A 13,589-nucleotide genomic window follows, 5' to 3' on the forward strand; every position below is an offset into this window, starting at 1 on the left:
ATAAGTTGACCAGACCCTTCTTGGGAAGTAGGTTTTAATAGGGGAAGGGAGAGTAGAAAGTATTTGATTGAGTGGGGGAGGACAGAAGAAGGGTTGGGTGGAAGTCATGGTTACACAGATGAAGAGCCTCGAGTGACCAGTAATACACTGAAAAAGGAGTCTAGAAGAGCCATTGTTCCTGCCAAACATTTGCCTCTCTGACAGCCTCCAGCATGGACTTTGCTCTGTGTAGTGTTTTCATTTCCAGGCTAATGTCGTTAGTTCAAAGAACTGTGCATTAATAACAGTAGCTACCGTTTATAAAGCTCTTGCTACATGCCAGACACTATGCTAAATGCTTTACAATTATTATCTCATTTGATCTCACACCAACCCTGTGAGGTAAATGCTATTCTTATCCCCATTTTACAGTTGAGGAAATGGAGGCAGACAGGTTAAGTGATTTATCCAGGGACGCACAGCTGGTAAGTATGTGAGGTTGGAATTGAGCTTGGGTCTTCCTGACTCAAGGGCCAGCACTTAATCTATCATACAACTCTGTGAAATGGGTGGTGCAGATGTTGTTAAACTCCCATTTTGCAAATGGGGAAACTGACACCCGGAGAGGTCAAAGTGACTTTGGCAGGTCACAGAATCAGAATTCAGACCCTGGTTTCCTGAGTCCAGACAAGAGATTCCAGAAAGAGAAATTTCTTTTCTTTTGCATCTGGGAGCACGTGTCTTTAGCATTCTGTTGGATGGAGAGGAGAGATTTGCTCGAAATTATTGTGTGTGCTTTCCTGAAAGGCCCTAAGACAGGAAGATGCAGATGAGGTCCAAAGTGAAATCCACCAGTGAACTGGGAAACCTCTTTGCAGGGAATGGATTTGAAGGAATGGAGAGCTCGCTAAGTTTAAAGAGCTGCTTAATATCAAAGGAGAGTGTTCTCATCTTTACAAAACACATAAAGAGCGCTTAGATTCCTAGAGGGCCAGATTTATGCTTTCCAAATGTGGACAGAGCCGCTCCTCCATGTGTTCGGGGTCCCGTTAATAGGTTACAAATTCTTGAAGAAAGAGTAAACATTATGGAAAGAGGAGGGATTTTAAAATGTGTGTGGACAGCGTTGGATGTCAGAGTGTTTCTAGGGCCCCGTTACACTGCGATAATCCATCATCTTTGCCTTTTTTCAGGGGAGTACTCCCACCATGGAAGCCTAGTGTGACCCTTCTCCTTACTTGTAAGACATTTTAAAACTCCCAGATTTCATTTTCCATCCCAGGCTCTTGCTGCTTGGTTTCAACTCTACAAACATCACACGTTCCCCCAGGGTAAAGTCATCCTCAGATATCTCATCACCTGGCAGATCAACTCAACTTTGAATACTCCATACCTTCTCAGCTCTCTCCTCTGCCTCTCCACTCTGATTGGAGGGTGGGGGGCAGAGCAACAAAGTTTCTCCCCTCCCCAGCCCTTCCTTAGACAGGACTCAGAACTCTTCACATAACTTTTCATTTTCCTTCTCCAGCTCTGCTGGGTTCAACTCCACCAATATCATGCCCCAAGTCCCTGGTATTCCTTGGTAGCCCTCCGTCATCAGCCTCCTTTTGTACCTTGTCATATCTCATTAAACAGTAAGCTCCTTGGGAGCAGGGACTCTCCTTTTCTTATTTGTATTTGCATTTGGGTAACTTGGCAGCTTAGTAGATAAAGTACCTGCCTGAAGACAAAAATCCAGCTTTAGATACTTACCAGCTATGTGACCCTAAGCAAGTGGCTTAACTCTGTTTGCCTCAGTTTTCTCATCTGTAAAATGACCTAGAGAAGGAAATGACAAACCACTCCAGTATCTTTGTCAAGAAAATCCCAAATGGGGTCACGAAGAGTAGGACGTGACTGAAAAATAACTGAACAACATTTCCAGCAACAATGTTCAATGCCTTGAAAAATGTTTATTTAATTGAATTGAGAATAATTGTGCCTGAAAAACTTATTGTGCTCCAGACAGTCTCCAAACCTAGCCAGACTGGTTGTCAGATGACAAGAGTAGCTCTATCCTTTGGGCCTATACTCATCCCCTTTCTGACTTGGCAGGACTTTCTCCACCCTACCCTTGAGGTCATAGTACATGAGCAGAGATTCCAAGAACCTAGGATCATTGGCACAACACCAGGGGCATTGGAGGATGACTATATATATGTATGTATGTATGTATATATGTATGTATGTATATGTATGTGTATATGTATATATGTATATGTATGTGTATATGTATATATGTATGTATATATATGCAAAAGCAGACTAGTTAATTAATTCTTCCTTCCTCCCTCCCTTCTTCCCTTTCCACCTTCCTTCCTTCCTTCTTTCTTTTCTTCCTTCCTACCTTCCTTCTTTTCTTCCTTCTTTCCTTTCTGAAAAGTTTAATTCTGCTGCACCTGAGAGATTTCAGCTCAGAGTAGGAGATGGAAAAGAGAAAGATTTGTTTTGGGATAGGTCCTCATTCAAGTCTACAAGGGAAAATGCTCAGTACAAGGCTAAGACTGATCTCAGGATGAAGAGGATGATGTAGAGACAGTGGGAGGTGGAGAGAGAAAAGAAATATGGGGTTGAGGGTGGAAGAAAGGAGACAGATAGGTATAATGGGAGAAAAATGATGGGAATGATGGAAAAACAATAGGGTAATGAAGAGGAGTGAGGGAAAAGGGAAGGCAGTGGGGTATATTGAACAGAGACAAGGACTGGGAGTCAAGAGAGCTAGGTTCTAGTCTGAGTTCTGCAACTAACTGGCTATGTGTCCTTGGGTGAATCCCTTCTCTTTCTTGGTATCAATTTTCAATAAAAGACCACTCAACTATATTTTATATATTTATTAAAGAAGGAAATTACATGGATTTTTAGGCAAAATGTTTGAAACTATGAGCACTTGACTTAGAGCAGAAGTTTTCAGAAGAAATAAGTAGAAAAAACATTCTTCTTTAAAAATTAATATCTTTTGTTTCCCTAACAACTCCCCCTCCCCTGGAAATATGGGAGGGGGGGGAGAAAGCAGTTTGATAAAACTAATTAACCCATCAACTGAATGAGATGGTGCATGCAATATTATATACCTAAAATCTCCCACATCTTCAAAGCTGGGAGGGAATGCATTTTTCATCTCTTCTTAAGGGCCAAGCTTGGTCATAATTGCATAGAAAGAAAAAAAAAAACCTAATGTTTGGAACATTTAAGATGGACCAACAAAAGTACTCCATCCTTCCCTGAAAAGAGCCGCTTATGGAAGGAGATCCTATTTCTGAATTTGAGAATTTTCTTCCATGGAGTCCCTTCTATAAACACACCTACAAGAATAAATGGACCCAAGTGAATGTTTTCTACCTCCCAGGGTTTTCCTCCTCAGAAATCATTCTTCTTAATTCCTGCTGGATTCAGGAGTGCTAGGTCCTTCACCCTCTCTGTCTTCTACTAAGTCATCCTTATATCTCTGGACTTAGGCACACTGGGTTCAGTCCTGGGGGGTCTTGACCTTTAGAAAGAGGGGGACTCAGGCTTCTTTTCTCAGTGTCTATAGCTATTTACAATCCACCCAGGAGTCCTGAGTAGAATAGCTTAAAATGTATATTTGTCTCATGTTTTGTGTCTCTCTAAGAAGCAGAGTTGAAAGTTGCTAAATGTACAATGTAAGTCCAGTATAGGACAGCTATTTATTTACTTGACACAAAAGAAATACTCAACACAGAAGAGTCACAAAGCAGGAATAACATTACTATTGTTATCCTCTGTTAAGGGAATAAGGATGGGTGATACTGAAATATTAAAGCATGAAATGTTTCCTAGATCTTTCTCATAGGCACTTCACCTTTAACTGTTTTAATCAATGTTATCTGCTAAGTCAAGAAATATTCTGGCTCTTCCCTCTGTCAAGGGTCTTCTCTTCCAAGAAATGCTGTAGTCAATAATACTGGTGGTTCCCATAGGGCAGATAGCACCAACTAAAGAAGTCAAATGTTCCAGTCCCCTTGAATTCACAAAGTTGTTTCCAAGACTGAAAACGTCTGTCTCATGACTTCTGGTTAGTAATGTTTACTCATACTAAGAAAAGCAAAGCAAAAAACACAAGTCAGAGGTCCAATAATTTAACTCAAGTCAAGAGCATGTGACCCAACTTATGGGTATGAGCAATTTGCTGTTTCTACCTGGGTTGGGGTAGTTTCCCTTCTACATACATTATGGGAAATCCCAGGAAGAGAGTCTTACATGCTACAAATTTCCAAGAGAGGAAGATAAGAGAGTTGCAGCTTTTGAAATCTACTAAAGAGTCAAAATCTTCCTAGTTTTTCTCTTAGAGGACTGAGATCCTCAAGAAAGATAGTATAGAGGGAGAAGGAAGAGACCCAAGGAAAGAACCTTGGGGGCACCCATAGTTTGACTGGATCGCAGAGTGTAAGTTGGGGAATAATGGCCAATGAAGCTAGATATTGTAGAGACAAGATATATAGGGCTTTACAAGTTAATCAGAGGATTTATATTTCATCCTAGGGGAAATGGGAAGTCAATGGAGTTGAATGAGTTGGTGAACAACATGATTAAATCTGAACATAAGGAAAATACACTTTGATAGCAGTGTGTAGGATGGAGTGGAGTGGGGATACACTTGAGACAGATCAATTATGAGGCTATTGTAATCATCAGAGCCTAAAACTAAGGGGTGACTTGCTGGAATGATAGAAGAGATCAGATGTGAGAGATGTTGTGAAAGTGGAAATACCAAGATTTCACAACTGGTTGGATATATGGAGAGGGTTGAGGGGGAATGATGAGTCCAGGATAATGCGACCAAGTGAAACTGCATGTTTTGCAGGGCTATTCCAAAGTGAGATATTCTTCAACGTTGAACGACAAAGTTGCTACGGGAGTTCATCTTGTGTTCCATGGAATGGAAACTACTGAAGAATCCTACCTGTACATGATCTATGGGTGTACTTTAGTACAAAATGGCTACATTTGTCTGAGCTCCCCTCAATTTCTTTTGGTGGATTTTCTTCCATGTCATACCTACCCAGCTGCAGATGTCCTCCAAGGCTCCATTCTGGGCCCTCTTGTCTTTCCCTTCTGTAGTATCTCAACACCTCCAATAGATTTAATTATCATCTCTATTCAAATGACTGTCAGATTTATGTATTCAGCCATTATCTCTCTCTCAAGCTCCAACCCCATATCACTGATTACCTGTTGGGCATTTCAAACTGCATATTCCATCTTATTGTCTTCCCTCTTCCCAACCTATCCCTCCTCTGAACTCTATTACTGTCAAGAAAATCATACTCTCCCTGGTATGCAACCTTGGGATCATCCTCAGCTCCTTATTCTCACTTACCCCATACAAGCAACCCCTTGATAAATTTTATCATTTTTATCTCCATATTTCTCATATTTGTCCCCTTCTCTCTATTCCCATAGCCACTACTGTAATTTAAGACTTCATCATTTCTTTTCTATGATGTTGCAATAACCTCTCAATTGTTCCTCCTACCATGGCTCTTCTCACTCTAATCTATCTTCTGCATGGCTGCCTATGTGTATTTCTAAAGCCCAAATGTCTTCATATTAACCATATACTCCCTAATGCAATCAACTGAAGAGGTAAATATTTTTGAGTCATTTTTAAAAGAATTTATTGACAAAGTAAAAATATTTTTCCATTATCTGTCAAGGATGCAGGGGTAGAAAAAGGGTTGGGTGACTGAGTCGAAGAAATTAGAATGATTCAACAAACGAAAATATTAACCATATCGAGAAATTCATGGTGGAAAGGGAGCAAAGTAGGTTGGAGAAGAAGTGATTTGAAGAGGGATTGGTGGCCAAACAAAACCGAGCTTGTTTGTTGCTGAACATTATTTATGGGAAGACAATGTTTTGACTTTACTGTAATATGATGACATAGAGAATGATGTGTCCCTATGATGATCCCCAGGTGGAAACCAACAGCTAAGTGGGGAGTCACAATTTTCAACTGGCACAATTGTGAATGACTGATCATTATCAGTGATGGCTAAGCCAGCTGTCAAGATAAAACTATAGAAGAGGAAATGGCTGATGAACCTTTGGAACTATGGCTGACTGTTAGTTCTGGTTATGAAGGACAACAAATGGTGCCATCAATTTTGGGAACCTTGTATATAGAAGGGTGTGGGGGGCAACATGCTGCAGCTGAATTTGTATCTGGAGCCAGAGGATCTGAATTTGAGTCCTGAGCCTCAGTTTCCCCATCTATAAAATGAGGGAGTTAAATCCCTCTCGAAACACATGTTTCTTTGTGTCACTAAAATGCAGAGTGGAATGGATAATATGGAGACCATCACTCTATTTCAGTTTCAATTTGAAACACATCTCCTTGGTGGATAAATGTATCCTTTCACTAAAGAAGTGGTGTCTCAACCAACAAATGTCTCAAAATACTGCCTCCCACAGTGGCTTCTGCCCCTTAGGTTTTGGCATCTGGGGGCTAGTCATGATCAGTCACAACCACAAAATATCCCCTGAAGAGCAAAGACCTGTTAAGATGTGGGGCCAAAGAGAATGGCTCAGATTAGCAAGACATTTCCAGTGCAACAACGACAACAAGAAATATGTATAAATATAAATTGTATTCTCTGCAATTTTGGTTTTGTAATATGATGCTTCTAGCAGGAATAGTTTTCTTAAACACCAATAGTAAGTACAACAAAGACATTTGGAGCCCAACTGTGGGAACATCTGAAAAAAATGGGATGTAAGAGATATGGATGCCAAGATCCTGCTTCTGGAATTAGAAACAGTAAAGGTTGGAGGGTGGTGTGGTCAATCCTTGGTATTTGCTGTATAATGGACTAGGGCTAGTCTTTTTTCTCAACATTATTTTTAAAAACTCTCTCTCTCTCGTCTATCTTTTGAAATGGTATATAACATGGAAGTATTCCTCTGTACCAAAAGCAGCTGACTACAAAAAGTCTTGTGATATAGACTGATCAGAGATCCAGGTTCATATTATCATGTTCTTATTTCATTTCTTTCCTTCCTTCATTTCAAAAGCTATATCAGTTTGAGACACTTTGTATGTCAGTACATATTCAAATACATAAATCAGGAGCCCCCACCAATGTGTTTTCTCTACTAGACCAACCATGGAGCATATTAATTAGGAACATAAGGCATTTCAACCAACATTTGTGACCATTGGTGGAAAGTGGGGTAAAAGCCATTAATTCCATCAGCAGTCAAGATCACTCTGTTCCCTAAACTTAGGCCATACTGGTCAACAAAAGTGCTTTATTTGCCCTCTTCATTAGTCATATAACACATGCCTTAGGCTCTCTATATCACAGTCTTTGAGAAACAGAGACACTGCATGGCTGTCAGAATGTAAGCCTCATTACTGTACCTTGCAATTCACATTGTAAAACATGCTTCTTTATCATCAGTGTTATATTTTAATGTCACTGCCACATAAAATATTTGCTGTGGTGGCTTCATAAGTGACAGAGCCATAAAAGGGTAGGGAGAGCCAAGGCTTTAAGTGTTTTGAATCCAAATGTGCATCCTGCTATTGAAAATACACCACACATTTAGAACTAATTGTATGCAAGCCAGGATAGCAGGTTTATTTTTTACAACCACTGAACTGTGATCATCAGGGAGAATCATGAGAAGATGGGAAAGTAGGAAGCAACAGAAACACATTCACGTTGAAAGCAATTTCTAGCTCTGAAGTGTTAGGCAGTGTTTGGGCTTTTTCAACAGGAGGAACACAGGTTCACAGAGAAGTAAACATAATGATAAAGCAGTCTGTGTCTCCCCCTTCCCTCCTTCAGCAGTTTTCCTTTTGAGAAAGCCTTTACCATGGCAGCTAAGAGACTGACAGAAGCACAATTTCTAAGCATCATTTCAGAGGCTATTTTTAAGGTTATAGTAATGGAAATCCTGCTGTCCTCAGTTTATGTTTTAGCCTGAAGTGGTGTTGTTTGGTAGTTAGAACAGAACACTGTGAATCAGGGTTCTGACTCCTTATAGTTTGGGTCATCCCTGTCTTACTTGGGGTTCCAGAGAAGGTAAGTTAGCTTCACCACAATGTGGAAAGGACACGAAGTAAGACGAAGCAGTGTGGGCATCAAGGAGACCTTCATTTAAATCTTGCCTTTATCATCTGTGGTTATTTGTGGTTTGTCCTTTGTTTTCTAAGAGGACCAATGACCTCGTGGGGGTGATGTTTTGACTGATTGATGCCCGAATTGGATTTAAGTGAGGCAGACTTACACAAAGGCATTAGCCTCACTCTGTCTTTTAGAGTCATTGAAGTTCAGGGGCAGGACAAAAGTTAGGATGACTGGAGATGGCCCAGGATGACTGGCACTTTCGATGTCTGACCTAGCTCTTGGCATTCCACAGTGCCAGCTTCAGGCACCTTCATAGCTGTTGAAACAAATTGTTCTCATCTGCTATTCCACCTGGGAAAGTCTTTACATGCTTGAGGTAGACATCCCCCAACTTCCTGATGGGTTTGAAGCCACTGGCTACCCTCAATCTGGTTTCTGCCAAGACAGTTGTCATTTACTGGCTACGGGACCCAGGCAACTGAGGCTAAGTTACAAGGTTTGAGAGAATGACAGCATCAGGTAGAGAGAGCTTCTATCCCGGGAATTTCCCTGCTCTAATAACATCTCAGGTTGAAGAAATCCCTTTCCAAATCTTCACCGAGAAAACACAGCACACTGGAAGACATGATTAGAGAAAGCCAAGTCTAAAGAAACATAAAAGTAATCTTTCATGTAAGTATTGGGGAGTGGGAGTGGGGGGGCACATATCCTGAGGGAAAGGACAGGGGAACAGGGCATGTTCCAGCAGCTTCCTACCTTAGGGACCCTGGGACAGATCCTACAGAACTCCAGCTGTTTGGGCCCAGAGAGCAGAGGGAAAGGAAGAATCATAGAACTTGGGGACTTGGAGAAACTTCAATGAATAAGCAGCCTAACACATCCCTGAAAAGGGATCCCCACTACAATGTCCCTGCTCAACCCACTTCTTTGTAAAGGTGTGAGGTATTACCTGCTATGTGCCGGGCACTGTGATAAGCCATTACAGATGCTATCTGATTTGATCGTAGCAACAACTTTGTGAAGATTATCTCCATTTTGTACATGAAGAAACTGAGGTAAACAGAAATGAAGTGACTTGCCCAGGGTCAAGGAGTAAGTATCTGAAGCTGGATTTGAACTCAGGTCTTCTTGACTTCAGGTCTAGAGTTCTATCCACTACACCTCCCAGATGCTGCTTAGGTATAAGGATCTCCAAGGAGGGAGACCTGCCCCTCCCTTTTCTTCTCCCCCTTTCAAGTCCATTTCACTTTTAAAATATTCTGATTTTTAATTTCTTTATGACATCAAGCCTAACTTTATCTTATTACAAGTTCTATCCATGACTCCTAGTTGTGTCTTCTGGGATAGAGAGATCAAATCAGATCCCTCTTGCATAGAACCATCCCTCAAATACTTGAAGACAGGCATTGTAGCCCCCTTCCCCCAAGTTCCCTTAACTAACCTTTGTATGTCATGGGCTCAAATCTCTTAGCCAGACTGATTGCTCTTCTCTGGGCATTTTTGAGTTCATTGATATTTTTCTGAATGCAGCCCCAGTCCCAGCTGTCAGGGAGGAATTCTGAAAGTCTCTGGAGAAGGTGGTTGTTTTCTTCTGACTCTGAGGAGGGTGGAGGTGGGGTTAGAACCACAAAATGGCGACAACAAGGAATGCATTCCACTCCAGTTGGGTCAACTCTGGCAGAACGCAGCTCAACTAGGACATCCTTATGCCTGGGACGTTGAGTTGTAGTGGTAGAGAGAATGAGTCCCGGGAGTGGTGAGACACCTCAGTCACCAGTTCCTCTGGAAAGACTCAGGGAAGAAGGAATGGGGTAAAGCTCAGGGGACACAGGTTAAACACCTTTTCTTCTCCCTCTCTTTTGTACCACTCTTCCTGTCCCCAATCCTCTGCATGCATATAGCCTTCCTCTTTCTCAAATCTCTGTCTCTGTCTCTCTGTCTGACTTGGTCTCCCTCTGTTTCATTGTCTTTGTCTATTTATCTGTCTCTGTCTGTGTCTCTTTCTATGTGTGTGTGTGTGTGTGTGTGTGTGTGTGTGTGTGTCTGTCTGTCTGTCTGCGTATCTGTCTCTGCCTCTCATAAATTTCTAGGACCATAGGTTGGGGTAGTTGAATCTTTTCCTCAGTATAATAAATTTAGAAGGTACTGGATGACACCTTCCCAAAGGGTTTTCTGTCCCCTGCATGCTCTGTAATCCACTGCTGCCCTTCCTCCCCTGCCTTGCTCCAGGAGGAGGGTCTACATGGTCTCTTGGTTAAAATACTGGATGTGCCATCAGAAAGAATCAGCCAATCACATACGGCCGTTCAGATGGATGGACCTACCTGACTCTCAAATCCAAACAATCCCTCTGGATGAATCTCTTCCTGCCCTGACTGAGAAGTGGTCCTCCGCTGCGGTCCCAGAAAACCCCTACTATTTTTTAAAAATAAACTGGGAATGTTGTACCAGCACTTTATTTTATATTCCAAATTTATTAATTTATTTGTTTTCACTTTTCAACAATCACTTCCATAAATTCCAAATTTTCTCCCCTTCCCTCCCCATTCCCTCCCCAAGATGACATGTAATCTTCTATGGGAAAAACTCCTACTTTTCACGGCAGCTCATTCTGCTTTTATCTGGCTTTAATTTTCAGGAAGCTTTTCCTTACTTTGACCTGTATCTGCATCTTTGCAATTTCCACTTCTTATTTCTAGTTCTGCCCTATGGAAGGAAGGAAGGAAGGAAGAAAGGAAAGTAGGAACCAAGCATTTATTAAGTTCCTACTATGTAGCTGGTATTCTACTAGGCACCTTATAAATATTATCTCATTTGAGCCTCCCAACCTTATTTTAGAGAGGAAGAAATAGACAGATGGAGAATGATGACTTGCCCAGGATCATACAGCTAGGAAGTGTGTGAGGCCAGATTTGAACTGAAATCTTCATTACTTCTGGGTAGCAAGGCTGCACAGAGAGTAGAACCTGGAGTCAAGAGGACCTGAGTTCAAATCTGGTCTCACATGGTTATAAACTGTGTGACCCTAGACAAGTCCCTTAACTCTATTTGCCTCAGCTCCCTCATCTATAAAATGAGTTGGAGAAAGAAATGGCAAACCATTGCAGTATCTTTGCCAAGAAAACCCCAAATAGGGTCAGAAAGAGTTGGACTCGACTGAAAATGACAGAACAACCACAAAGTTTCCTGATTCCAAGCCTAGTGATCTAACCACTGCACCGCCTAGTTTGGGCCAGTCACTCAAGCAAGCAAACAAAAGTCTAATTCCTTCTCTCTAAGGTAGTTTTTTTTTTTTTATTACTTGAGGCCAGCTATTCTGTTCCCCCTTGGAACTCTTTTTCCCTAAGCTAAATCTCTCCAGTTTCTCCACCCCATCCCCATATTGCATAAACTCAGACCCCTTCACTGTCCTGGTTGTCCTCCTCTGGAAACCCACCAGGCAGTCAATGTCCTTCCTATGATGTGATATCCAGAGCTGAGCCCAATGGGAATAGATGTGTTCTTCAGTGTACATTGGGATGATCTCATTCTTGGCAGTTTTACTCCCTTGATGCCGTCCAAGATCACCATCTATGTACTCGTTATCTCTGGCTGCCATTGCACACTACCGACTTGCATTGAGCTTGTAGCCCACCAATACTCTCAGATCTTTTTCAAACTGTTATTTTACCATGCCTCCCCTATTTTGTTCATAGGACATTTATTTCTTAAGCCTGTGTGAGACTTTACCTTTATCTCTACTAAATTTCAACATATTAGAGTCACCTCAGTGTTCTATTTTGACAAGCCATTTTTGGATACTGATGTTCTACCATGTCAGTGTCAGTAGATACAGTAAGATACATTGAGATAAAATGATCTTTCATGCAGAGAACTCTCTGAACCAACAATATCATAGATCCAGTATTTGTATATTTCTGCATTTCATGGCTAAGAAGGAGATGTTTCTTACAAGTTAAAAGCCTCATGCAGGAGAGAGCAGTCAGCAGCTGTCAGAAAACTATTCTCTCACTCAAAAGAGAATCTCTTAACTATAAGTTCAAATTCAGCCTCAGATACTTACTAGCTGTGTGAACCTGAGCAAATCACTGAGTTTTGTGTCTCAGTTTCCTCAATCTGTAAAATGGGGATAATAACAGCACCTACCTCAGGGTTGTTGTGAGGATCGAATAAAATATTATTTGTGACCCACTTAGCACAGGGACTGGGAACTAGCAGGTGCTATATAAATCCTTATTTTTATCTTCCTTCTCTCCCTCTTTTCCTTCCTCCCTTCCTCCCTCTGTCTTTTCTTTCCTCCCTCCCTTTCTTCCTCTCTCCCTCTATCCTTCCTTTCTTTCATTCTTCCCTCCCTCCTTCTTTCCTTCCTTTCTTCCTTTCCTTCCCTCATCCCTTCCTTCCTCCCTTCCTCCTTCCTTTCCTTCCTCCCTCCCTCCTTTCCTTCCTCTGTATCTCTTTCCTTCCTTTTTTCTTTCCTGGAAAACGCCCCCATTAAGAGTCAAGAGCTACCCCGTGGACTTCCTCATGAGCCCACGTGCAGAGACAGAATGTTGGCCTCCCAATTCTAGGTGTCAAAAGAACGCCTGAGATTAATGTTCAGTGACCCAGGTTGTGTGTATTATTTCTTGGCTGCCTAACATGAAAAGAGTAGGCATGAGGTGGGCTCTTTGTTTGTTTGTTTTAAATACCCGAGAGTGCTTTCCCCTCTCCCTGCCTGAGGCTTTGATCCTGCCTTTCTGTTTGAAGATAGGGTGGGAGTTTGGGGAGGTTGGAGGGTGGCCACAGATCTCTGAGCATGACCTAGTTCCTACCTAGTTCCTGGACATTTTTAGCCAGTTTGATGTTGCCGTGTAAAGTGGCCCATGGGGAACGTATTGGACACTCTTCAAAAGACCATTTCTTTTCCAGGTTCCCTTTAAGCCTCTCTTGCCAAGTCTCATCAGGAAATCTGTGGACATACTTGGGGCTGGTCTAGGTTGGCCTGAAGCCATGGGAGCAGCCTGGTGTCCTCAGTGACTTTGCTCTTAACCTGGATGGAGTGGCACTTGACAACGGTCGCTGGACCACTTGGAGGGTGGACTCCCATCCTCCTTGGTCCTCTCCTCTGTCTGTTGCTTTCATCTAGGTCCCTGGCATCCTTATTGTCCAGGTGCTACATTGATAGTTTAGTCACATGGTTCATTCTGGAAAAAAGAAACACTTGTTGGAAAACAAGCTTCCATCCTGCTTTACATATATATCTGCTTTGAGCGGCGCAAGGATCCTGGGAGGTTATATCCCTCATTAATTTACAATTCATTTTTGTTTACTTTTCGTTGGAAATAAAAACATTTTCAAGGCATGTATAATATGACTTTGGTCTCTTCCACCTTCCCAATTCTCAATCACCTGTAAATAATCAACCAACAAGTATCTCTAACCACTAGTGCCAGGCACTGGGTAAGGACTGGGGATACAAGTATGAAGAATGAAACAATT

The sequence above is a fragment of the Notamacropus eugenii genome, chromosome 6, assembly GCF_028372415.1.
Source record: "Notamacropus eugenii isolate mMacEug1 chromosome 6, mMacEug1.pri_v2, whole genome shotgun sequence".
Classification (NCBI taxonomy): Eukaryota; Metazoa; Chordata; class Mammalia; order Diprotodontia; family Macropodidae; genus Notamacropus; species Notamacropus eugenii.